General features: G+C 46.2%; 1 long non-coding RNA gene across 2 annotated transcripts; it reads right to left on the bottom strand.

Moving 5' to 3' along the window:
• Positions 1–12,996: 12,996 nt before the first annotated feature.
• LOC127490345 (uncharacterized) lies at positions 12,997–22,501 on the bottom strand. 2 transcript variants are annotated; one of them, XR_016224835.1, is made up of 2 exons: positions 22,290–22,501; positions 12,997–16,468 (listed from the first exon to the last, which is right to left on the bottom strand). It is a non-coding gene; the product is annotated as an uncharacterized LOC127490345 (long non-coding RNA). The 2 variants fall into 2 exon arrangements; XR_007918302.3 differs by having other exon boundaries at positions 12,997–16,398.
• Between the last annotated feature and the right edge of the window lie 284 nt (positions 22,502–22,785).

The raw sequence follows: 22,785 nt of genomic DNA, 5'->3' as shown, positions 1-22,785 counted from the left end.
TCTCTGCAGCGATTAACCATCCATGACCCCAGGTCCTTGGGAGTGTGGCTTGTCCTGCGACTTGCCCATTTCTTATGGCCTGATAAACCCAGGATTCACACACACCATAACAGAAGGCCTGCGTGGCCGGTGTTATGCACAGTAGGTTAAGCAGCCACCTGTGATGCCAGCGTCCTGTATGAGCGCCGGTTTGAGTCCCAGCTGCTGCTCCACTTCTGATCCACTCACTGCTAATGTTCTTGGGAAGGCAGCAGAAGATGGCCCAAGTCCTTGGGACCCTGCCATCCATGTGGGAGATCCGGATGGAGTTCCAGGCTCCTGGCTTTGGCCTGGCCCAGCCTTGGCCATTGTGGGCATTTGAGTAGTGAATTGGCAGATGGAAAATCAATCTCTCTCTCTCTCTCTCTCTCTGCCTTTCAAATAAATAAATAAATAAATACATATTTTTTTAAAAAAAGAATATAATGGGGCTGGCATTGTGGCATAGTAGGTTAGCCCACCACCTGTAATGCCAGCATACCTTATGGGCACCAGTTCAAGCCCTGGCTGTTCCACCTCTGATCCAGCTCCTTGCTAATGGCCTGGGAAAAGCAACAAATGATGGCTAACTAATGGGGTCCCTGCATCCACATGGGAGACCTGTGAGAAGCTCTTGGCTTCTAATTTCAGTCTGGCCCATTGCGACCATTTGGGGAGTGAACCAGTGGGTGAAAGCCCCCTCCCTCTGTATCTCTATCTCTCTTTCTCTGTCTCTCCCTCCCTCTATCCCTCTGTAACACTGCCTTTCAAACAGATAAAATAATTAAAAAAAAAAAAGACTGTGAGACTAACTTCAATCATTTCTCCACCCTGGAATTCCCATGTTCAGCAGAGGCAATGAGAGGGGTGAGGAGGTGCTGCCGATGCTGATGCCAACTCACAGCGGTTAAGGATGTGTGTCCATATCCCAGCTCCTCCCACCGTCCATCTCAGGACATGGGCTCTGTGTCCTTTCACACACCTGAAAGACCTTGCCTCAACTGTGAGCATGCTGAATGGGGCGCCACCAAATGGGAGCAATTCCTGTCTTCAGCCACCTGTACTTGGTGCTGTTAGGAGACACCGAGGGGGCTGAATGTTATCAACCTCTTCTCTTGGCTGGGGGTGAGGAATAAAAGGCTTTGGTAAGAGGGGAATGAAAGATGTTTCCCTGTTTATGATCCTTTGCCAACACCAGTAGATAAAAACAGTGTACCAGTTACAGGGAAGTCGTGGGCCAGAGCAAGATGTAGGTGGGGGTTGCTGTACACAAAGGCTGCCCCAGGGGTGAGTGTTCGGTGCAGTGGTCCCGCATGGGACACCTGCATCCCATCTCAGAGTGCCTGGTTCGAGTCTCAGCAATTGCACTTCGAATTCTGCTTCCTGCTCAGACACATCCTGGGAGGTAAGCAGGTGATGGCTCAAGTTCTTGTGTCCTTGCCATCAATGAATGAAAACTTTCTAAGTCTTTGAAGCTCCCTAAGTATAGATCTTCCTCTATATCAGAAGACTGAATTCAGTTTGAGGTTGTTATTCCCAGATCCAGTACTTGATCCGGTTTGCTGAAATGTGGGCGGAACTATGGAAGAGGCCAACCAATCATGCTGGGAGGATGCCCTGAAGTACATGCACCAGCATGTCCTCGAGAACGCTTAGAAAATTGTCACACACAGGCTGGACTGCGCCACGCATCAGGAAGTGACAGCCTAGCAGGAGGCACGCGAGACTCTCAGCCAGATCAGGATGGCAACCTGAACTCACAGTAAAACCCATCCCTGCAGCTGCAGACAAGGGCATGGAATAGTAAGAACACTCAGAGGCAAGATGGAAATGTCTGTAGATAAGAACAGAGCAATGCCTTTCTACAGAGAAGGCAAACGGTTAAAAAAAAAAAAAAAGTAAAAGAAAAACCAGATGGGAGCCTTGAAGACAAATAGACCAGAGAGCACCACCCCCTGGGATCTGAGGACAGATCTGAGTCTCCCGCACATGTTTTGGGGCAACCATCCCAAGGGCCAAGCAGGAGCGCAGGCTGAAGATGTACAGAGCAGAGGCTGAATAAGTTTGAGGACAGCGCTTCTCCCCCTCCTAGAGTCACAGAAACAAGCCGGCAGCAAAGCAGTCACCAATAACTGTTTGAGAAAGAACAAAAGCAGTCTCTCAGACCCTGGAGCCAGCCTGACCCACATCTGGGCTCAGATGCTGTCGCAAGCTGGCCTGATGCTCATGGCTAGGCTAGGCTGTTCCGTTGGACATAAACAGTCTCATAAAGCATCAGCATTAGACAGCGTCATGCTGAGATCCTAATTACAAGATTATTGTGCAATCAACAAATATGTCTGTCTCTTGGCTAAAATGAGTGACAGCTACTTCCGTTCCGATTGCAGATCTATCTTCGTGTTTTTCTCCACCCTTTATAGATAAGATTGATCGAGACATCAATCATAGTTTCTCCTGCTCACTGACAGCACCCAATCTAAAGTCTCGTTAGAATTACCCCAAACCCTGGGGCCAGCGCTGTGGCGTAGCATGTAAAGCCACTGCCTGAAGTGCCGGCATCCCATATGAGCGCAGGCTGGAGACCTGGCCGCTCCAATTCCAACCCAGCTCTCTGCTATGACCTGGGAAACAGGTGGAAGATGGCCCAAGTGCTTGGGTCCATGCACCCATGTGGGAGACCTGGAAGAAGCTCCTGGCTCCTGGCTTCCAATCAACCCAGCTCTGGCCGTTGCGACCATCTGGGGAGTGAACCAGTGAATGGAAGACCTCTCTCTGCCTCTGCCTCTCTGTAACTCTGCTTTCCAAATAAATAAATAAATAAATCTTAAAAAAAAAAAAGAATCCCCCAAACCCTACAGTGGGTTCTTTCTGTCACGGTCTCACTGAGCTGCTCTCGGGTCCCCGTAGTCAGTGCTCTTCCTAGCTGCAATGGTAAACTCAGCTTCGTTATTGGCAGCTATGCTGGTGGTGGTCTTTGGCTAGAGGGTATTAACATTGTTGGACAAGAACCAGGGTCCACTCTATGCAGGTGCAGCCTGAAATTCTGGGAAACACCAAGCTAGGCCTGGTTTGATGTTGTGTACCTGTGCGGGGCTGGAACCAAGTCCCCAAGGACTTTGGAACAAGAAATTGGAAGGGTAGAAGTACCGTTTGCTTCAGTCTTATGGAAGAGCAGTGGGGAAAGATAAATGTCTTCCTTCTTCTAGTAAATTGCTCCCATATTATTAAGTTCTGTCAATTGCTTCAACTTCTATTTATTCATTTATTTATTTATTTATTTTTACATGCAGAGTGGACAGTGAGAGAGAGAGACAGAGAGAAAGGTCTTCCTTTGCCGTTGGTTCACCCTCCAATGGCCTCCGCGGCCGGCGCGCTGCGGCCAGCGCACCGCGCTGATCCGAAGGCAGGAGCCAGGTACTTATCCTGGTCTCCCATGGGGTGCAGGACCCAAGGACTTGGGCCATCCTCCACTGCACTCCCGGGCCACAGCAGAGAGCTGGCCTGGAAGAGGGGCAACCGGGACAGAATCTGGTGCCCCGACTGGGACTAGAACCCGGTGTGCCGGCGCCACAAGGCAGAGGATTAGCCTAGTGAGCCGCGGCGCCAGCAATTGCTTCAACTTCTAAGTCTCCACCATAGCTCATATTCTTCGAGCTACACCTGGCAAATAAAACTCATGATAAAGTCAGACACTGCACTGTCTGGGGAAGACCTACTTGAACAGAGGGCCTCTTAAATATGGAATATTTTATGTCTCACAAAAAAAAAAAGCCTGGACATGTTTACTGGCGAGTTTCCTTGACAATGTGAAGACCACGGACCTCAAGCCAAGTTGGGCTGACTGTCCCTCCTCATTCGCCACCTCTGCCCTGTTCATGTAAACGTATCCTTGCTCCTTTAGTTTGCTTTGAACATTTCCATTGCCATTGAGACTCCTGGACTTGCAAACTCCCTATTTTTTCCTAAGTGTGTAACAATCGGTGTTATAGCCATCAGCAATAATTGCTTTTCTTCAGGAAGTATACACTCTCTGTGACTGTGATGCCTCTAGGAAATCAGTGCATGCTTATTTTTTGTTGTTGTTGTTTAAGTAGTGGCTAGTAAGTGTCTCTGGCCATCTCCAGTTACACCTGTTTGAAATAAATCAGTACTACTAACATATTAATGTGACAACAGTTTTTTTTTAATCAACAACATATATGTGGATTTTCTTCAAAAGGTTATTAGGGAATGTATTAGTGTTTTAGTATTATTAGATTAATGTTAGTATTTTTAGATCTCAGAAGCCTATTGTTGAGCAAAAAGATGTTGTTGAATGACACGTACAGTGTGTGACAGCATATATATATATAAAGTAACACACAAGAATGCAGTACATGTTTTATGAGTGCCTACACACATGACAATGCAGTGCTTCTCATAGCATGCAGCGTGTATGGAGATCTTGTTAATCTGGGCTCAGAGTCAGTAGGCATGGGCGGAGCTTGAAATTCTGCTTTCTATCAAGCCCCCATGTGGTGCCAACAGGGCTACTCTGCGGTCCACACCTAAAGAGCAAGGCATTAAATTATTAAAGTGGACTCATGGGGCATCTCCTAGTTCGTGCTCCAGTTAGCACCTGAGAAGTGAGAGAAGGAAATGAGACAAGGAGTGGTACTCAGAGGGGACTCTGTCTACATCTGTGGTTTGTATTCCTGTAGTTGTTTAAAACAGAATTTGCATTGATGAAAAGACTGGGAAAACAGGACAAAATCTTAGGAGTTGGTGCTTCTGGGTGGTAGAGATATGGGTGTTGTTTTCTGCTTCCTGGTTTCCTTTTTTTTTTTAGGATTTATTTGAAAGGCAAGAGTTACAGAGAGACAGAGCGAGAAGGAGCTCTTCCATCTGCTGATTCACTCCCCATATGGCTGCAACAGCCAGGGCTGGGCCAGACCAAAGCCATGTTCAGGAACTCAATCCGGTGCTCCTACATGGCTGATAGGGATCCAAGTACTTGAGCCATCATATGCTGCCTGTCAGGTGTGCCTTAGCAGGAAGCTGGGCTTGCGAACAGAGCTGGGACGAAAACCTAGGCGCTCTGATACAGGATGCAGGTGTCCCAAATGGCATCTTCACCACTGCTTCAAATGTCCACTCCCAAGGAACTTATTTTTATGTGTATTCTGAAAAATGTGGACAATTTCATTACTCATAGTGCATTGGATACAAAACTCAAAAAAGTCTTTTGCCTCCATAGTAAGAACTCGTTAGTCCTGGATTTAACGCTGTTTCTTATCCTACCCAAGTACTAGAACAAGATTCAAATGGATCAAATTGTTTCCAACTCGTGTGACTGTATCCCAGAATAAGGCTCAAGAATATCTGTGGAAATACAGGTGATCCAAAATCACAACATCTGGCACAACATTTTACAAATTATCCTAATAATAATGGGTCCGCAGGTTTTTTTTTTTAAGATTTATTTATTTATTTGAAAGTCCAGTTATACAGAGAGAGGAGAGGCAGAGAGAGAGAGAGAGAGAGAGTCTTCCATCTGATGGTTCACTCCCCCAGTTGGCTGCAACGGCCGGAGCTGCGCCAATCCGAAGCCAGGAGCCAAAAGCTTCTTCCAGGTCTCCCACGTGAGTGCAGGGGCCCAAGGACTTGAGCCATCTTCCACTGCTTTCCCAGGCCGTAGCAGAGAACTGGATCGGAAGTGGAGCACCCGGGTCTGGAACCGGCACCCATATGGGATGCTGGTGCTTCAGGCCAAGGTGTTAACCTGCTGCGCCACAGCGCCTGCCCCAAGGGTCTACAGTTTTAATACATGCAAGAGTAAACTGTGTAGCAAAAATAAAACAGGGGCCAGCGCCAGTCCTGGCTTTGGGTTGGCGGGGTGGGCCGGCCGTTGCGGCCATTGAGGGGTGAACCAACGGAAAAGGAAGACCTTTCTCTCTGTCTCTCTCTCTCACTGTCCACTCTGCCTGTCAAAAAAAAAAAAAAAAAAAAAAGTATGTACACAGGGCAGCCCCTGTGCCCTGGATCAACTGGCCACCAATATCACAGTCCTGCTGATTTATTTTTGCTTAATGGTTTTATCTTGATGTCATGCAAGTTGCCTCCTTTTTTTAATTTAATTATAAGGCAGAGAGACAGAGACAGACAGGGCTCCCATCTGTTGGTTCACTCTCCAGATGCCCTCCATAGTCAGAGCTGCACATGCTGAAACGGGAAGCCTGGGACCCCACTCGGCTTCCGTGTGGGTGGCAGGGCCCAGGTACTTGAGCAATCGCTGCTGCCTCCCAGGGTGTGCATTAGCAGGAGACCGGATAGGAGGAGAAACCGTATGAGATGTGGGCGCCCCAAGCAGTGGTTTAACCACTGCACCACCTTGTCACCCCTCTGTAAAGGGGCTTTCATTTTATTCAGCCTTATAAACTATGTAATGAGTTAACAAGTTCCTCTAAAAATCCAATCCAAATTTTCCTTGGGAGTTTATTAATACATTTACCTGAAGAGAAAAGAAATCTTTCAACATGAACTCATCCAGAGTCTCAATTTATTCAGGTCATCTCCTGTGTCCTTTCTTAAAGTTTTCAGATTTTCTCCCTGGTGATTTTCTTGTGTGTTCTTGGTTGTTAAATTTTTCACACTTGCACAGATTTTTATTTTCTCTTGTTGATTTATGGCCATAAAGTTTTGCTGGTGGGGCCAGTGCTTTGGTGCAACGGGTTAAAGCCCCGCCCTGAAGTGCTGGCATCCCATATGGATGCCGGTTCTAGTCCCGGATCCGCTTCTGATCCAGCTCTGTGCTGTGGCCTGGGAAAGCAGAAGATGGCCCAAGTCCTTGGGCCCCTGCACCCACATGGGATACCCAGAGGAAGCTCCTGGCTCCTGGCTTCGGATTGGCACAGCTCCGGTCATTGCAGTCATCTGGGAAGTGAATCAGAGGATGGAAGACCTCTCTGTCTCTACCTCTCTCTGTAACTCTTTCAAATAAATAAAATAAATCTTAAAAAAAATTTTTTTTGCTGGCATAGAAACAGGCTATTGAGTTTTGCACACTGATCTCTCTAGCAACTTGATGAGAATATGGGAGGCTGGCGCTGCAGATGGCAGTTTAACCTGCTACACCACAGCGCCAGTCCCTGGAAGAGTTTTTTTGAAATGACATTTTTCTCGGTTAGGGTTGAAAGTTGGCATTCCTAGCATCACAATGACACCAAATATCTGTGGCTCATGAGATGTATAAAAACAGGCAGTGGACTGGATTTGGTGCATGGGCCACAGTTTGCTAGTCCTTGGCATAGAAAATAAGGATTCAGGGTCTAAAATCTTCCTAGAGCATTATCAGAAGAAGAGAAGGAAAAGAAAAGAAAAGAAAAGAAAAGAAAAGAAAAGAAAAGAAAAGAAAAGAAAAGAAAAGGAAAGGAAAGAAAAGAAAAGGAAAGGGTGAGCGAGGAGTGTTAGGATTGGAGGAGAGACACTGATATTTTTTGCAGGAAATATGACCATAAACATAAAATCAAGAAAATCCAAGAAGTGTTAGAAAGAACTAATGAAAATTCTCATCAAGTTAGTGAGGTTGGTTAAGCAGCTGTCTGCAACATCGGCATCCCATATGGGCCCTGGCTGGAGTCCCAGCTGTTCCACTTCCAATCCAGCTCCCTGCTAATGTGCCTGGGAAAGCAGTGGAGGATGGCCCGAGTACTTGGGCCCTTGTACCCACATGGGAGACCCAGAAGAAGCTCCTGGCTTCTGGTTTCAGTCTGGCCCAGCTCTGGTTGTGGCCATTTGAGGAATAAACCAGGGGATGGAAGATTCTCTCTCTCTCTCTCTCTCTCTCTTTTTCTCTCTCTCTGTCTTTCCTCTCTCTATAACTCTTTCAAATAAAATAAATAAATTTTCTTTAAAATTCCATTATTTTCCTTAATAGACCTGTATTTCAAAAAACACTGTACATGATATACTTTAAATAGAATTTCATGAATGTGGAAATGTGTTTTCTCTTTTGTTGTATACATATCTATATAATACCCTTGATTTTGCCTCTTGGCCTGCAATGTCTAAAATATTTACTTATTTTTAAAATAATGTTTGAGTTTTCTTTTATTGTCTATTTTTACTATACTTGATCTTAGTCAAAAGGCCTGTTTTTATTTTTGAGTGTCAGACAGAGAGAGATCTTCCATCTGCTGGTTTTCTCCCCAAATGCCTGCAACATCATGGCTGGGCCAGGACAGAGCCAGGAGCCCCAAACCCAGTCTTTTTTTTTTTTTTTAAGATTTTTTTTTAATTTGTTTATTTGACAGGTAGAGTTACAGACAGTGAGAGAGAGAGACAGAGAGAAAGGTCTTCCTTTTCTGTTGGTTCACCCCCCAAATGGCCACAACAGCTGGAGCTGTGCCGATCCTAAGCCAGGAGCCAGGTGCTTCCTCCTGGTCTTCTAGGCGGGTGCAGGGCCCAAGCACTTGGGCCATCCTCCACTGCCTTCCCTGGCCACAGCAGAGAGCTGGACCAGAAAAGGAGCAACCGGGACTAGAACCCGGCGCCCATATGGGATGCCAGCACCGCAGGCCTAAGATTAACCTAGTGCACCATGGTGCCGGCCCTCAAACCCAATCTTGGCGTCCCATGAAAGGGTGAGGGATCCAGGTCCTTGGGCCATCACCGCTGCCTCCTGGGGTGTACATTAGCAGGAAGTGGGACTCCAAAGCAGAGCTGGGACTCGAGGCCAGACACTCTGATATGGGACACAAGTGTCCCAGCTGGTGTCTAACCTCTGTGTCAAATGCCTGCCTTTGTCCAGCCCTGGAGAGAAGCAGCTGATTTCTTTTCTATGTTTCAGGCTTTACCCCTAACTCTGTTTACTGTGACTGTGCTGTGTTTCCCCCAAATAAACAAATCCATCAAATCAAGCCTCTTAGAGTGCTTTGAGTAAAATGGGCATTAAACTAATATGACTGTGTGATTAAGAAGTTACTTTTTTTTTTTTAAGGATTTATTTATTTGAAAGGCAGAGTTACAGAGAGATAGGGAGGGAGAGAGAGAGAGAGAGAGAGAGAGAGAGAGAGAGAGAGAATCTTCCATCTGCTGGTTCACTTCCCAAATGGCCACAAATGGCTGGGGCTGGGGAAGGCTGAAGCCAGGGGCCAGGAGCTTCTGGGTCTCCCATGTGGATGCAGGGGGCCCAAGTACTTGGGCCATCTTCTGCTGCTTTCCCAGGTGCATCAGCAGGGAGCTGGATGGGAAGTGGAGCAGCCAGGACTCGAACCGGCGCGCATATGGGATGCAGGCAGCGTTGCAGGCGCCGGCTTTACCTGCTACGCCACAGCACCAAGCCCCAAGAAGTTATTTTATACAGTCCTGTTGCTGTTCTCCTTTAAATATCATGGGCAACCTAAGACTGGATGGAAGACAATTAGATAAATGTCAATAAATTTCCAGAGGAAACCGAAAACCAGGACACCCTCAGGCGCTATCCTGGCTTAGAGGACTTGTCACTTGAGGTTCTTACCCAGGACAAAACTTCAATTCAAATTCTGTGTTCCTGGAGACAGGTCCATCCAGAGCCCAGCTGTTGTGCTTACAAATTAGCATTTCAGAAACACTGCTCCACTGGTTTCAAAAAACCTTTGTGATAGATCTAGTTTGGATTTGGAGACTAATAGACAACTACGGGCTCACCTGAAGGAGAGGGAAGCAGAGGGCGAGGGCCGGGCTGGTGACCAGAGCCAGCATCGCCCAGGGTCATTCCCCAGCTTCATCTTCCACAGCTGACCCTCCAGCCTCAAGTGCCCACGTTTCCATGAGACCTGAGCTGGTCACGCCCCCAGCTGTCCTCCTGCCTCCAGGCTCTTGGCCTTGCTGTTCCCTGTGGCTGAAATGCCTGTGGCCAGAGATCTTCGAGTCTTCTCACATAGTCCCTCTGTGCCCACCCTTTCTGTGTATCTCTTGCTGATACCCAGCCTCTCTCCAATGTTAAGAGCAGCGAGGCCAAGGGCATCAGAGGTCTCTAAGCAGATCCTAGTGGCAGAGCAGAATCTCAGGGCTCAGAAAAACTGGGACTGGGTGTACTGGGAGCTTGGGGTGGGGGGCAGCATCACGCAGGCTTTCCCATTCCCTGTCCACCAAGCAGATCCTCAATTTACAGACTCCAGCAGCAGGCGGATCTGAGACCCTGGTGCACGCAAACCAAGGAATGACAATGACACCCAAGTGCTGAGCCACTTCCCCACGCTGACAGCTATGCCAGCAACTTCACATTCGGCTGGGGGCAGGAAAAGATGGGCAGAAAACTGCCCCCCCACCCCCACCCCCACCAAGCCGGCTTGCTGCGTCCCACACCCCTCCCCTGTGGCTTTTCATCTCAGCTCTATCGCAAGTGTCGGAGTTGGAGTCTTCTGTACTCTGGCTGCTTGCTTGCCTGCTATGCTCCCCCGGAATTTATGACCTCCTGCCCCCCACCAGCTCCCCTGGGATTTATGGCCCGATGCTTCCCGCCAGTGCCTCCCCGTGCCATCTCCTTCCCGCTACATAACGTATATAGTCTTTATGTTTAAATGAACCAATGGACATGTTAGGTCCCAATACCTTGCCGTATAGAGAATAGGAAGGTAACCTAGATGACCTGCACCCTTGTAAGTGTGAGGCTATAAAAACCTCTCTTATGCAAACGAGAGGGCCTTTTGCCTGTGCACTGCTAAAGGACTGTGTGCGGGTAGGGGGTCCCAGCCGGCTGGTAACAAATAAACCTCTGCTTTTGCATCTGCGACTGTGCCCTGTGCGCTGATTGGGAAATTCGGACACAACCCAAGGAGCCCTGCAATGACTCATATGTTTCCTTTGTAAATATTTTTTAATTTACTTTTTGTTATATATTTGAGATGTAGAGATGTTACAGAAACCTGGGGTGGGAAAACTCCCTCCATTCAAACAGGCACCAGAGACAGTGGAGCATCAAACGTTTATTAGGCCAGCGGGCTGAGCTGACAATCCCAAGTTTTTTACAATATTTATAGGTTCATCAGCATCAGATCTTAGCTGTTACAGCACTGGTGGGTTTAAATTGCAGCCTATGTGACTTAGGACCACACTGCCAATGGTCGGTACATCCAGTATGTTTGTAAAAGAGATACCAGGGGCAGATTTATTAGGCCAAATTTATGACTAGAGTTTACAGAAGCAGAACTCAGGACTTCTTCCCTCTGTAGACAAGATCACAGTGGGCAGCTGCTTCCCTAGTTAATAGCAAGAGCCACTTTTCAAGGTCTGTGCTGGGAGGAGGGGTCTGCTTTTCCTAATCTCTGGTTGAGGCTGTATTTCCTCTACAGAGAGACAGATACAGACAGAGAGAGACTGTCCACCTGCTGGCTCACGCCCCCAAATACCCACAAGAGCCTGGGTATGCCAGGACACAGCCAGGAGTCCAGAACTCACTCCAGGTCTCCCACAAGGGTAACAAGGACCCAAGTATTTGAGTCATCACGTACCAGGGTGCTCATTAGCAGGAAGCTGGACTTGGGAGAGGAGCCAGGTCTCAGAGCCAGGCACCCTGATACCGGCAGGGTATTCTAACCACTACGCCTAGTGCCTGCCCAGGATCCATGTGTCTTCCCCATCTGTAAAATGGCAATAATGAGAATACCTAACCCATGGACTGTTGCAAAGATTGAATCAGTTGATATCGCAGCATACTTAGAACTTGGCCTGGCACACAGCAATCACTGAAGTATTTTCTATTATTCTTGCCATGTACTTCCGGAATCCATTTGCTAATAACCTGTGATTTTTACATCTGTCTTTGTAATTTAGATTTACCATCTCGGTAATTCTTGTTGTATTTTTATTTTAAGGGCAATGCTAACCTCATGAAATACATAAAGGAGCTCTCTACCTGCAAATGCTGGGCTGTTCCATACTTTGGAGACTTCAACTCGAATTAGAGAATTTATCCACACACCACCTCCCATCAGAGACTTCTCCCAGTGCACTGGGAGAATCTCTCTTGCACTGTGATCTGTGTGTCATCCACCGAAGATCCTCTGAGGCCGGCGGAAGCTGGACCTGACCCCGTGACTCGCACTCGGGGCGGGAGGATTTCCGAAAGCTCCCGAGGGATTCCCAGGAGCGCAGCTGAGGTCACAAAGCACTGGGGGGGGGGGGGGCTGGGGGAGCAGCACCGCCTCGCTGGATGCTAGATGCCAGGCCAGGCTTAGGGCCGTGACCTTGCTTTTAGCCACTGGGGGAGGCGTCTCCCATGCCTCAACTTCTCGCCTTCCCTGCCCTCTTCCTTCCCCTTGTCCCCTCCCCCCACTTCTTTTCCTCGATTTCCCCTTCTTTTCTTCCCTTCCCTGGAGCTTGTCAGTGCGAGTGGGTGGCAGGTGGGATGGGGGGACGGGGGTGGGGTACCAGAGGTTCAGGGATTCCTGAAGGTGTGGGAGGCGTCGGCGCAGGAAGAAATGAGACACCCTTACAGCAAGGCTGATGGCATGGCTCTGATGAGAGAGCACCCGACTTTATTTTTATATCCGACTTTATTTTTACATCTGCTGTTCATTTTATACATTCTCTACTGTTCTCATAAATTTTGCAAATGTCCATTCATTAATGATCCTTACAGAGTTAATGATTCTTCCTTACAATAACAAAGTCTATTTTCCATCCACTTTAAACCATTGACCTTGTACTATGTGTAACCCCTCCCTAACCCCGACTTCCATAGCTGTGTAACAATTTCTTTGATTTTAAAGATTTACTTGATATTTAAAATACAATAGAACAGAGACTCAAAATGGCTCTGAATTATAGAATAATCAATTACAAAAAAAACATAGTGGTTATTTTGCAAAGAATCGGAACATCTACTTCTAGTTTTATAACAATTGATTACAAAGATTGGAACATTCACCTTTTGGTTTAACTTTACTATTAACCATAACACCCTGCTCAAACAAACCCATTCATCACACATGTCCTTTCCATAACCCTTCACTATTATTTAGTTTTAGTAACTCATTTAAGACTCGCTCCTGATTTCAGTAACTCCTTTATGTTCTTTCCACCAGGCCGCACGTACTAAGGCATTTACCACTGTTTGTGTTTTTCTCAGCCACCTAAATTATTAACACTTATTTACAAGTTGTTCACCCATGGCAAGACACACTCTCAAGAGGATTATAGCAGGAGACTGAAGACCCTTCCCAAAGACCCTCTTATCCCTAACCTGCATCAGGTCTAACTGCACACCATACACCTGACAGCTTAGAATTCCCTCTAGGCTTTTACTACAGATAACAGCATCAGAAGGGGTTGAATTACTCTAGGAGGCTTTAATCCATCAAACAGCTCCACCGTCTGTGAGGTCATTTTGAGCAGAGGTTGTTCTTTTAGATTTCCAAGAAGATAGCGATCATCAGCGAGACCACCTGGAAACTCTGGCTTTCTGGTATAGAATGTAATTATCAATACATCTAAAACCAGCGAGAGGCCCGCAGCTTGTGGCTCTCACTTCCCCTGGAGACAGACCTCCTGCTGTGACCTCCTCAGACAGCCAAAGTTCCCTTGGCCTCCTCATCTCCCCCTTTGTTATTTTTTAATTTTAAAGCCATTAATTCCAGGTGAGTCTCCTTGATGCCTCCTCCTAGCAATCTGAAGATGACTGGTAATATCAAAAGAAGAGATAAAGCTATTAGCAAGCTTATTCCCACATTTATTAACAAAGGAAATACAGATTGGGAATGTACATCAGGAGAAACGCGAGAAGTGAACTGCCTCACGATTTCAGCGGCAGTCCCTGAGGAACCACAGTTAAACTAGTACCTTTTATTCGTGTCTTTAGGTCTTGAATACCGAGGCCAACGGCAGTATTATTCCAAAGTCCTATAAGTGTTTTTGAACCTTTTTTCACGGATGAGCTTCATTATCGTATTTATAAGGTGTCACACAAATCCATTTATAATTAGCATGACAATGAGCTGTAAGCCTGGTTTTGAGATTTCGCATCTGGTTACCAATGAACAGAACAGCCCCCTCTGTAACACTGATGCGAGCATCTAATTTTCTATCTGTCTGTTCCTGCAGAATCAATGCTATTGACAAATTATGCAAAAGATCGTTTACATGTTGGGCAGTTTTAATTTACTGGGTTAAGGCTATAGCAGAAGTAGCTACAGAAGCTAAAATTCCTATTAACGTTATTATGCTTACAATCAAGGCAGCTTAGGTCTCCAGAGAAAAGTGGATGTAGAGTGAAGAGAATTTAAACCCAGATCATGGTACATTCAAATGAACAGGAAGCATAACATAAGTGGGTTGATGAGTGATAAGGACAGTAGCAGCTCCTAGAGTCGAATCTATGCAACTAGTTATCATACAACCCTCACAGGAAACAAAGAAGCTATGTCCTTTATCAGGGGTAATAGTCACTCTACCTGTTTGCGAGGTATGAATTAGGAATTCTTTGGATAATAAACATAACTTTGATGATAGAAAACACATCACTCCCAGCAGGAAATCCTACCTTTTTATCAATTAGGTCCCAAACATGTTCTTCCCCAGACAATAGTCTCTGGCACTTACTAGCTAAATTTAAAGGAGGGACATGAGAACTTAATTTCTCTACAAAGTCAGGCTTTCCAACAACAAGAAAGGAAAGAGACCACAAATTGTGTTTATGTGGGTTAGGATGTGGGAAGTCAGCCAACACAGTGCGACAGCTAATTTCAAAGCAGCCTGAAGGAATTCACTTTTGGTACTAAAACACAACAGGGTACCGTCAGCGTGACCAGTGTATGAAAGGTGAGGGCTTTGTTTTCTTAGGAAAAGGCCATTATCTGGGCCAGTGCTGTGGGGCAGTAGGTTAATCCTCCGCCTGCGGCGCCAGCATCCCATATAGGCTCCAGTTCTAGTCCCAGCTGCTCCTCTTCCAATCCAGCTCTCTGCTGTGGCCTGGGAAAGCAGTAGAAGATGACCCAAGTCCTTGGGCCCCTGCACCCACATGGGAGGCCGGGAGGACGCTCCTGGCTCCTGGCTCCTAATAGGCGCAGCTCCGGCCATTGTGGCCATTTGGGGAGTGAACCAACAGACAGAAGACCTGTCTCTCTGTCTTTCCCTCTCATTGCCTGTAACTCTACCTCTCAAATAAATAATTTTTTTTAAAAAAGACCATTATCTTCCCCAGCCCCCAGCAATTTCGTATTATTTGTAAAAATCTTTACATCAGTAGAGCCCATACAGTAGGATGAAACAAAGGAGAATCAGGCACGGAAGTCCAATATATTCCTTCTCCATTTACTGTTGTTACCTGTAGAGAGATGCTAACAAGCATTGCAATAAAGAGATTGTCTGGGGTAAGTGGCAATGCCTGCTCTCGTACAAGAGCGTGAGCAGAACGAGATAAAGCCTTTAGTTGTCCCCACTTGGTGGGGGTTGCTTGTCTAGTAGAACGTGCTCTTCATCGGGGTGGTGGAGCAAGCCACCAGCTGTTAAGTGGATGGACAGCTTGATCGATGGAAGGCTCAGGCACGCATGGAGAAGGCGGTGTTAAGGATTGAGCAGGGTCATCCTCAGTCCTCGGTCGTGGTCATGTCCGGGGGTGGTGAAGGACAGCGGTGGTGTTTGGGCCATAAGATCAAATAACATGTTCAGGGATCCACACAGGTGCATCTGTGTTCTGGGGGAAACACAAGCGTCGCCTCTCCCATCTGTCAATAAAACATCTGGACCTCTCCATTTCCCGGTTAATACACCCTTCCACACGACTAGGGGCCTAGTATGAATTGTTTCTGGTTCCCGATGGCAAAGCATGGGTGAAATATCTTTGGCATCATTATTAAGATGATTAATAACAAAGTAGCTGATGAGGTGAACTATATTTAAATCTCTTTGTTGTAGCTTACGGATTTGAGATTTGAATCTTTGATGAGCTCTCCCAACTGTAGCTTGCCTTGAGGATTAAAAGGAATGCCTGTAGAAGGAGTGATGTGAAAAGTTGCACAAAAGTTTTTAAAGGAAGCGGAAGTAAAAGCCGGGGCATTGTCTGTTTTTAAGGTTTTAGGCATACCTAGATAAGCAAAACAGTAAAATAAATGTTGTATGTACATGCCTTACATGCCTCTCCCGTCCTAGCTGGCTCTAATTACATGAGAGTATGCAGCAACACAAAGGTGCACACACGGAGTCTACCAAGAGAGGGCGCGTGAGTGACATCCATCTGCCAAAGATCGCTGGGCCTTAGTCCTCGGGGATTCACTCCTATAGGTCAAGTTGGTATATGTGCTGGACAGGCTGGGCAACTGCGCACAATAGCCCTCGCCGTCTCCCGGGGAATTTGAGATGGTTTTCTCAAGGCAGGTGCGTTTTGATGATGAAAGCTATGACTAGCTCCCACTTCCTGAAGAGCTGAAAACAACATTTTTGGTCAGTGAATCAGCCAAGGGCTCCTGGCAAGCCGGATGGCCTCTAATACCCCCTGTGAGAAAGGAAAGAGTGGGTTGGCTAGTAACAGTTTGCAAGGCAAGGGAGCACATAGCAGGTTTACTAGAAGGGATGTGGGCAGTTTCAGTGTGAGGAAATAATTTGACCACGTATGATGAATCAGTATACAAATTAAAGGAACAATCGTAAAGTAGATTAAAGACAATTATAATTGCTTATATTTCAGCTGGTTGAGAGGAAGTTCCAGCAATTTGTTCTATATGAGTTTGATCATCAATAACAACAACTTTTCCATTAGAAGACCCATCTGTGAAACCATAGCAGTTGGAGGAGGCAAGGGTCCTATCATGGTTAATTCAGGAAAAAAATTACTGGATGTGGAATGGACACTATGGGAAACGGTGACTTGATCAGCATAGCCCTGACTGTTAATGAACAACTTAATACATTATCCCTCTTAGTAGTTTTTCTGTCTGTTCTACTTAATATGACTGGTTTAATTCTGTAATTAATACACAGTTATTCTTAAGTGTTGAAATTTAACTGAAATGTGATCCCTGTTAAACATAAGAGTAGGAATAAGAGAGGGAAGAGATGTATAATTTGGGACATGCTCAAGCTGACTTGCCCCAAATGGTAGAGTTAGAAACATACCAGGGGACTCCAATTCAATCCCATCAAGGTGGCATGTACCAATGCCATCTCACTAGTCCAAGTGATCAATTTCAGTTCACAATTGATCATAATGAAAGGACTAAGAGTCAAAGGGAGCACATAAGCAAGTCTAGTACCTGCTAACACTAACCGATAGAATAAATAAAGGGGAGAGTGATCCAACATGGGAAGTGAGATACTCAGCAGACTCATAGAATGGCAGATGTCCTAGATAGCACTCTGGCCTCAGAATCAGCCCTAAAGGCATTCGGATCTGGCTGAAAAGCCCATGAGAGTATTTCAGGCATGGAAAGCCAAGACACTCTGGCAAAAGATCTCTGTGAGTGAGATCTCAGTGGAAAGAACAGGTCTTCAAAGAAGGAGGTACCTTTCTCTGAAGGGAGGAGAGAACCTCCACTTTGACTATGACCTTGTCTAAACAAGATAAGAATCGGAGAACTCAGAGGGCTTCCATAGCCTTGGAAACTCATGACTGGAGCATAGGGAGATTACTGATGCCATAAACAGGAGTGTCAATTGGTAAAGTCAACAACAGGAGTCACTGTGCACTTACTCCTCATGTAGGATCTCTGTCCTTAATGTGCTGTGCATTGAGATTTAATGCTATAACGAGTACTCAAACAATATATTTCACTTTGTGTTTCTATGGGGGTGCAAACTGTTGAAATCTTTACTTAATGCATACTAAACTGATCTTCTGTAAAAAAAAAAAAAAAAAAAAAAAAAAAACAAACTATCAACTCCCAACTTGACTCTCACTGGGATTAAACATGACAATAGGTCTGATCTGATTTCATCATCATTAAAAAAAATCATCTATTATTTTTCACTTTATGTTTCTGTGTGGGAGCAAACTGTTGAAATCCTTACTTAATGTATACTAAGCTGATCTTCTGTATATTAAGATAATTGAAAATGAATCTTGATGTGAATGGAAGGGGAGAGGGAGCGGGAAAGGGGAGGGTTGTGGGTGGGAGGGAAGGTATGGGGGGGAAGCCATTGTAATCCATTATTCGTACTTTGGAAACTTATATTCATTAAATAAATAAAAAAAAAAAAAGATAAAAAAAAAAAAAAGAAAATGTAATAGAGGATGTGGAGGGAGATGATATTTTATTATACCAGTAAAACATTGGATTGCTATTTGCCAGTCATCACTATTTTCCAACAAATTTTGTAGTTGTTCATTAGAATAAGGAATAATAAGTGTATGCATTTCTCTCCCAAACAATTCTCTACTTCTACATCTTCCTTTTATTATTAAAGAAGCCACTAATGATGGATATGGACAAACAACCTTTCTAGTTGTAACAGGTAAATGAATCCATTCTAAAGGTCCTTCTTGCAATAGCACGCCAGTGGGCGTATAAGAAATAGCAATAATAAAAAAACTCCACTCTAAAGTGTAATCTATCCATACTAATTGCTCTTTATTAATAGCAATTTCTATTTTAATAAGGGCCTGTCTTGCTTCAGAGGTAAACGTCCTTTCTGAAGTTGGGCTAAGGTCTCCCCTCAAGGTATCAAAAAGAGGTTTTAATTCATGTGTAGTAATTTTAAGTAAAGGTCGAATCCAGTTAATATCACCCAGTAATTTTTGGAAATCATTAAGAGTATTAAGGGAGTCCATTCTTAATTGCAAGTGTTGATGAGATACGGTTTGAGTATGTAATATTCCTCCTAGGTAATTAAATGGAGGACGAGCTTGAATGTTTTAGGGGGCTACTACCAGACCATAATTTTGCAATGAAACCGTCAAGTCATTTAATACTTGTAATAACAGATGTAAGTCTGGGTGAGCTAGTAGGATATCATCCATATAGCGAATAATGTATGTTTTAGGATACCTCTTACAGGCTGCACTGCAAACTTCTGACACAAGGTGGAGCTATCTTTCATTCCCTGGGGGAGCACTCTCCACTGAAATCTCTGAAAGGCTTGTTTTAAATTCATAGTTGGAACACTAAAAGCAAAAGGTTTTGGATCTTGTGGTGCTAAGGGAATAGTAAAAAAGCAATCCTGTAAATCTATGATAATAATATGAAAATCCTTTGGAATGGCAACAGGAGAGGCTGCCCTGGCTGTAAAGCCCCCATATCTTCCATAGTAGCATTAATAGCTCTAAGATCCTGTAGAAATCTCCATTTTCCTGATTTCTTTTTGCTCACAAATATAGGGGTGTTCCAAGGACTATTAGACAATTCAATATGTCCTAAGGACAACTGATCTTGAACTACTTGATTAATTGCCTGTATTTTTTTCCCCCAAAGTTAATGGCCATTGTTCTACCCATACAGGCTCCTCTCTTGTTCATATAATGGGGGTCAGCTGCTGTTGCAACAATGGCTCCTAGGGTAAATCCGATCTGCAACCTAAACCTGTTTTGTCAGAATTTCCCTTTACTGGACCGGCAACAGCCTCCTCTCTTGCTGTTTTCCTAAACCCTTATGAGGATTGAAATTTATTTGTAATATCTGTGCCGTGACTTTCTCATCTGGACTATATAAGAGCAGTCCCATTTGAGACATGATATCCCTACCCCCTAAAGTAAATGGTAGGGCAGGAATCACATAGGGACAAAAGGTTTCCGATCTTTGGCCATCGGACCCCCCCTTTTTTTTTTTTTTTTGACAGGCAGAGTGGACAGTTAGAGAGAGAGACAGACAGAAAGGTCTTCCTTTGCCGTTGGTTCACCCTCCAATGGCCGCCGCGGCCGGCATGCTGCGGCCGGCTCACCGCGCTGATCCGATGGCAGGAGCCAGGTACTTCTCCTGGTCTCCCATGGGGTGCAGGGCCCAAGGACTTGGGCCATCCTCCACTGCACTCCTGGGCCACAGCAGAGAGCTGGCCTGGAAGAGGGGCAACCGGGACAGAATCCAGCGCCCCGACCGGGACTAGAACCCGGTGTACCGGCGCCGCAAGGCGGAGGATTAGCCTAGTGAGCCGCTGCGCCGGCCCCATCTGACCCCATTAACATCTGAGAGCCCCATCTGACCCCATTAACATCTGAGAGCTTTTAGCTGCATTGGTAGCAGAACCTAATCCTACGGGAGTAGAGGGAGTGGTGTGTGTAGGCCACTGAACTTCTTTTCTCTGCCCTTTAAGGGCAGTGGCTATAGCTATTCCTTGCAGATAGGAGGTGTAACATTAGCATAAATCTTAACAAAGTCATTCAGGCTTCCTGTCTTACTGAGCGGAATAACTCACAGGATTAGCATTTTCATATGCTAACTGCTTAACCACCCATTCTGCCGCTTCCTCCACGGGAATTGCTCAACCCACACCCTCAACTAACCTAGAGAGAAACTCCGCATAAGGTTCTTCGGGACCCTGTATAACATCCTGAACCTGCAGTGTTTACTTCTGGCCAAGGAAGTTGTCTCCAGGCATTAACCGCAGTTTCAGAACACTGGGTCAAACCTTCTGCTCCTAAATGAAGCGGGTCACTAGCTCGTACCCAATCCCCCTCTCCCATCACCATCGACATGGTTACTTTCCTATTCGTTTTTCTATTTTGGGAGACTTTTCCTTTAGCTGTATCTTCATATTCACCTTCCATAGTAAAAAGCCTCCCCCAGCAAACAGGAGCGGGGCTGTCCAGAACCAGACACAAGGAGTCAGCTACTTGTTAGATAACGCCTCACCCAGCTGAAGAGCATGGTGATGCTGGTCGACAGTCCTTAACAGGGGCTCCCGATTCTTTTAAAACTTTATATGCAATAGGGTGCCCACTGAGGGAGAGGCCCCCATTCTTCATCATCAACTACAGGAAAACAAGCTAAGGTCTCTCCCTGTTACAGTCGAATTAGAGTTGAATTGCTCTTGCCACCCCAAAAACGCTCCAAGAGACCTTCTCTCATGTAATTAACAAAGGGTAAAGTTTATTGATGTTCCGACATGTCGGGGCCCCCGTCCCAGTACAGGCGAGCGGCCTCGAATAGTCTTGGGTTGGGGTTTTTATACACGTTTAAACAAAGAAAATCAATCATTGCATAGAGCAGACAGTGGTATAGAGTAAACAATTGATACAAGTTAAGTGATTTTACAATCAGTTGATTTATGAATACAGGGAGTATAGGATACCGAGTAAGGGCCTGATTAGACCTCAAAGAACCATATGGCCTATACAGGGAGTATCAAAAAGCCTCCTATTGCCAAAAGGGAGGGCCACACAAGATTGCAGGAACTGCCTTGATGGTACCTAGGAATGCAGCTGAATGGCGATAAGGGACACATGGTGGGGTCAGAGTTCCAGGAGGCAAAGAGATATACGGTGATGGTGACTTCTTCTATCTTACTTAGGTGAAACTAAGGTTACGCTCACATTGGGGTAATTTACTGACTAATTAACTTTACAGAGAATGGCTATGCAGAGCAAGTCTAACGAGGTCAGGAAAGTTCACCAGAGGAGGTTGGGGGGAAGCGGCTTCTAACTTTTTAACCCTTCATCCCTTAACTCGATTCCCTCGGTAGCTCCCCTAAATCCCATTGTGGGAGGCAGGCGGCGTTTTGAGCGATCAGGCTTGTTTTTTGGATCCTTTGACCTGAGCTGGAAAAAAATCCCTGGTCCTGATGGTTTCCAAAAGCCCCTTCCTCCAATCATCCCCCTCCTCAGGAGTAAGCTCCTCCCGCCCCCCCCCCGCCCCCCCCCCGGCCGTGTGTGTATTTTGTAAACTTGAGTTGACTCTTTGGATTGGAATAGAGGGGCTTCCTCAGAGGGGACAGAGGGGACAGGAGGATCACTATGTCGTTGAGTTTCCAACTGTTTAGTCAAAACTGTCTCATGACCAGGATCGAGCCTACCCCTCAACAAATTCCACAGAGAGAAAGCATTTATTGGTACGTTCTCAGGCCCACGTAAGGAGTAACACAGTCTCATCTCTCTCCCCACCTTGTTCCAAGTTTCCAAACCTACAGTTCTCTGTTCAGGAAACCAAGGGCAACAGGTTTGTACAAAGCGAAGAAATGTAGATAACTGTTGATTAGATGTCCTCGTCCCTTTCTTATTTAACACAGGCTTCACCATGTCTATGAAGAGTCCTCTCTCTCTTAGACTCAATATGACCCGTAACTTCTCCCCTAAGTTCTGATTACACGATCCACCTTCTTAACCACAATTCACTAGCGGGGGTCTGCAGCACCCTTGTAGAGTCCTACCCTCCCCGAAATAGGGGGCTTACCTTCAGGTCCCTGTTCGGGCGCCACGGGGGGATCCCGGAATGGCCCCTTTAGATCCGCCGCGGCGCCCCTCCAGAAGCCCCTGGTCGGGGTCTCCGGAACCTGCCTGGCTCGGGTTGCTGTCTCCCTTGCCGAGCTGCGAGCCTGGGTGCGCTGAGGCCCAGAGCCCTGTATCTCGCTCGTGCGCACCAGCCGGAGGCCTGCCGCCCTCTGGTGGCCTAATGCACGCATTGCACGCTCCGCCCGCCGCAGAGCCTGGGAATTGCCGGCCGAGAGCCAAGAGTCGCATTGCCCAAGCCTCTTTCTGTCAAAAGGGATTTTCCTGAGATGTTTCTGGGATTTTCTGCAGACCTGAGAAGCCTCATAGATGCGGATCGTGGAGGGGATGGCAGTCTGCGGGAGCTGTCTGGGATGGTGAGGTTGCAGCCTGTCCCGCTAAGGGGGAGACTGGTGCACTTGCTTTTTAGAACCTGGGCATCCCGGAGCCCCGGGGCCTCT

Source organism: Oryctolagus cuniculus, chromosome 1 (genome assembly GCF_051225735.1).
Source record: "Oryctolagus cuniculus isolate XC-2025 breed Fujian yellow rabbit chromosome 1, ASM5122573v1, whole genome shotgun sequence".
Taxonomy (NCBI): Eukaryota; Metazoa; Chordata; class Mammalia; order Lagomorpha; family Leporidae; genus Oryctolagus; species Oryctolagus cuniculus.
The sequence above is the reverse complement of the archived record's forward strand: the minus strand, read 5'-3'. Positions and strand labels throughout refer to the sequence as shown.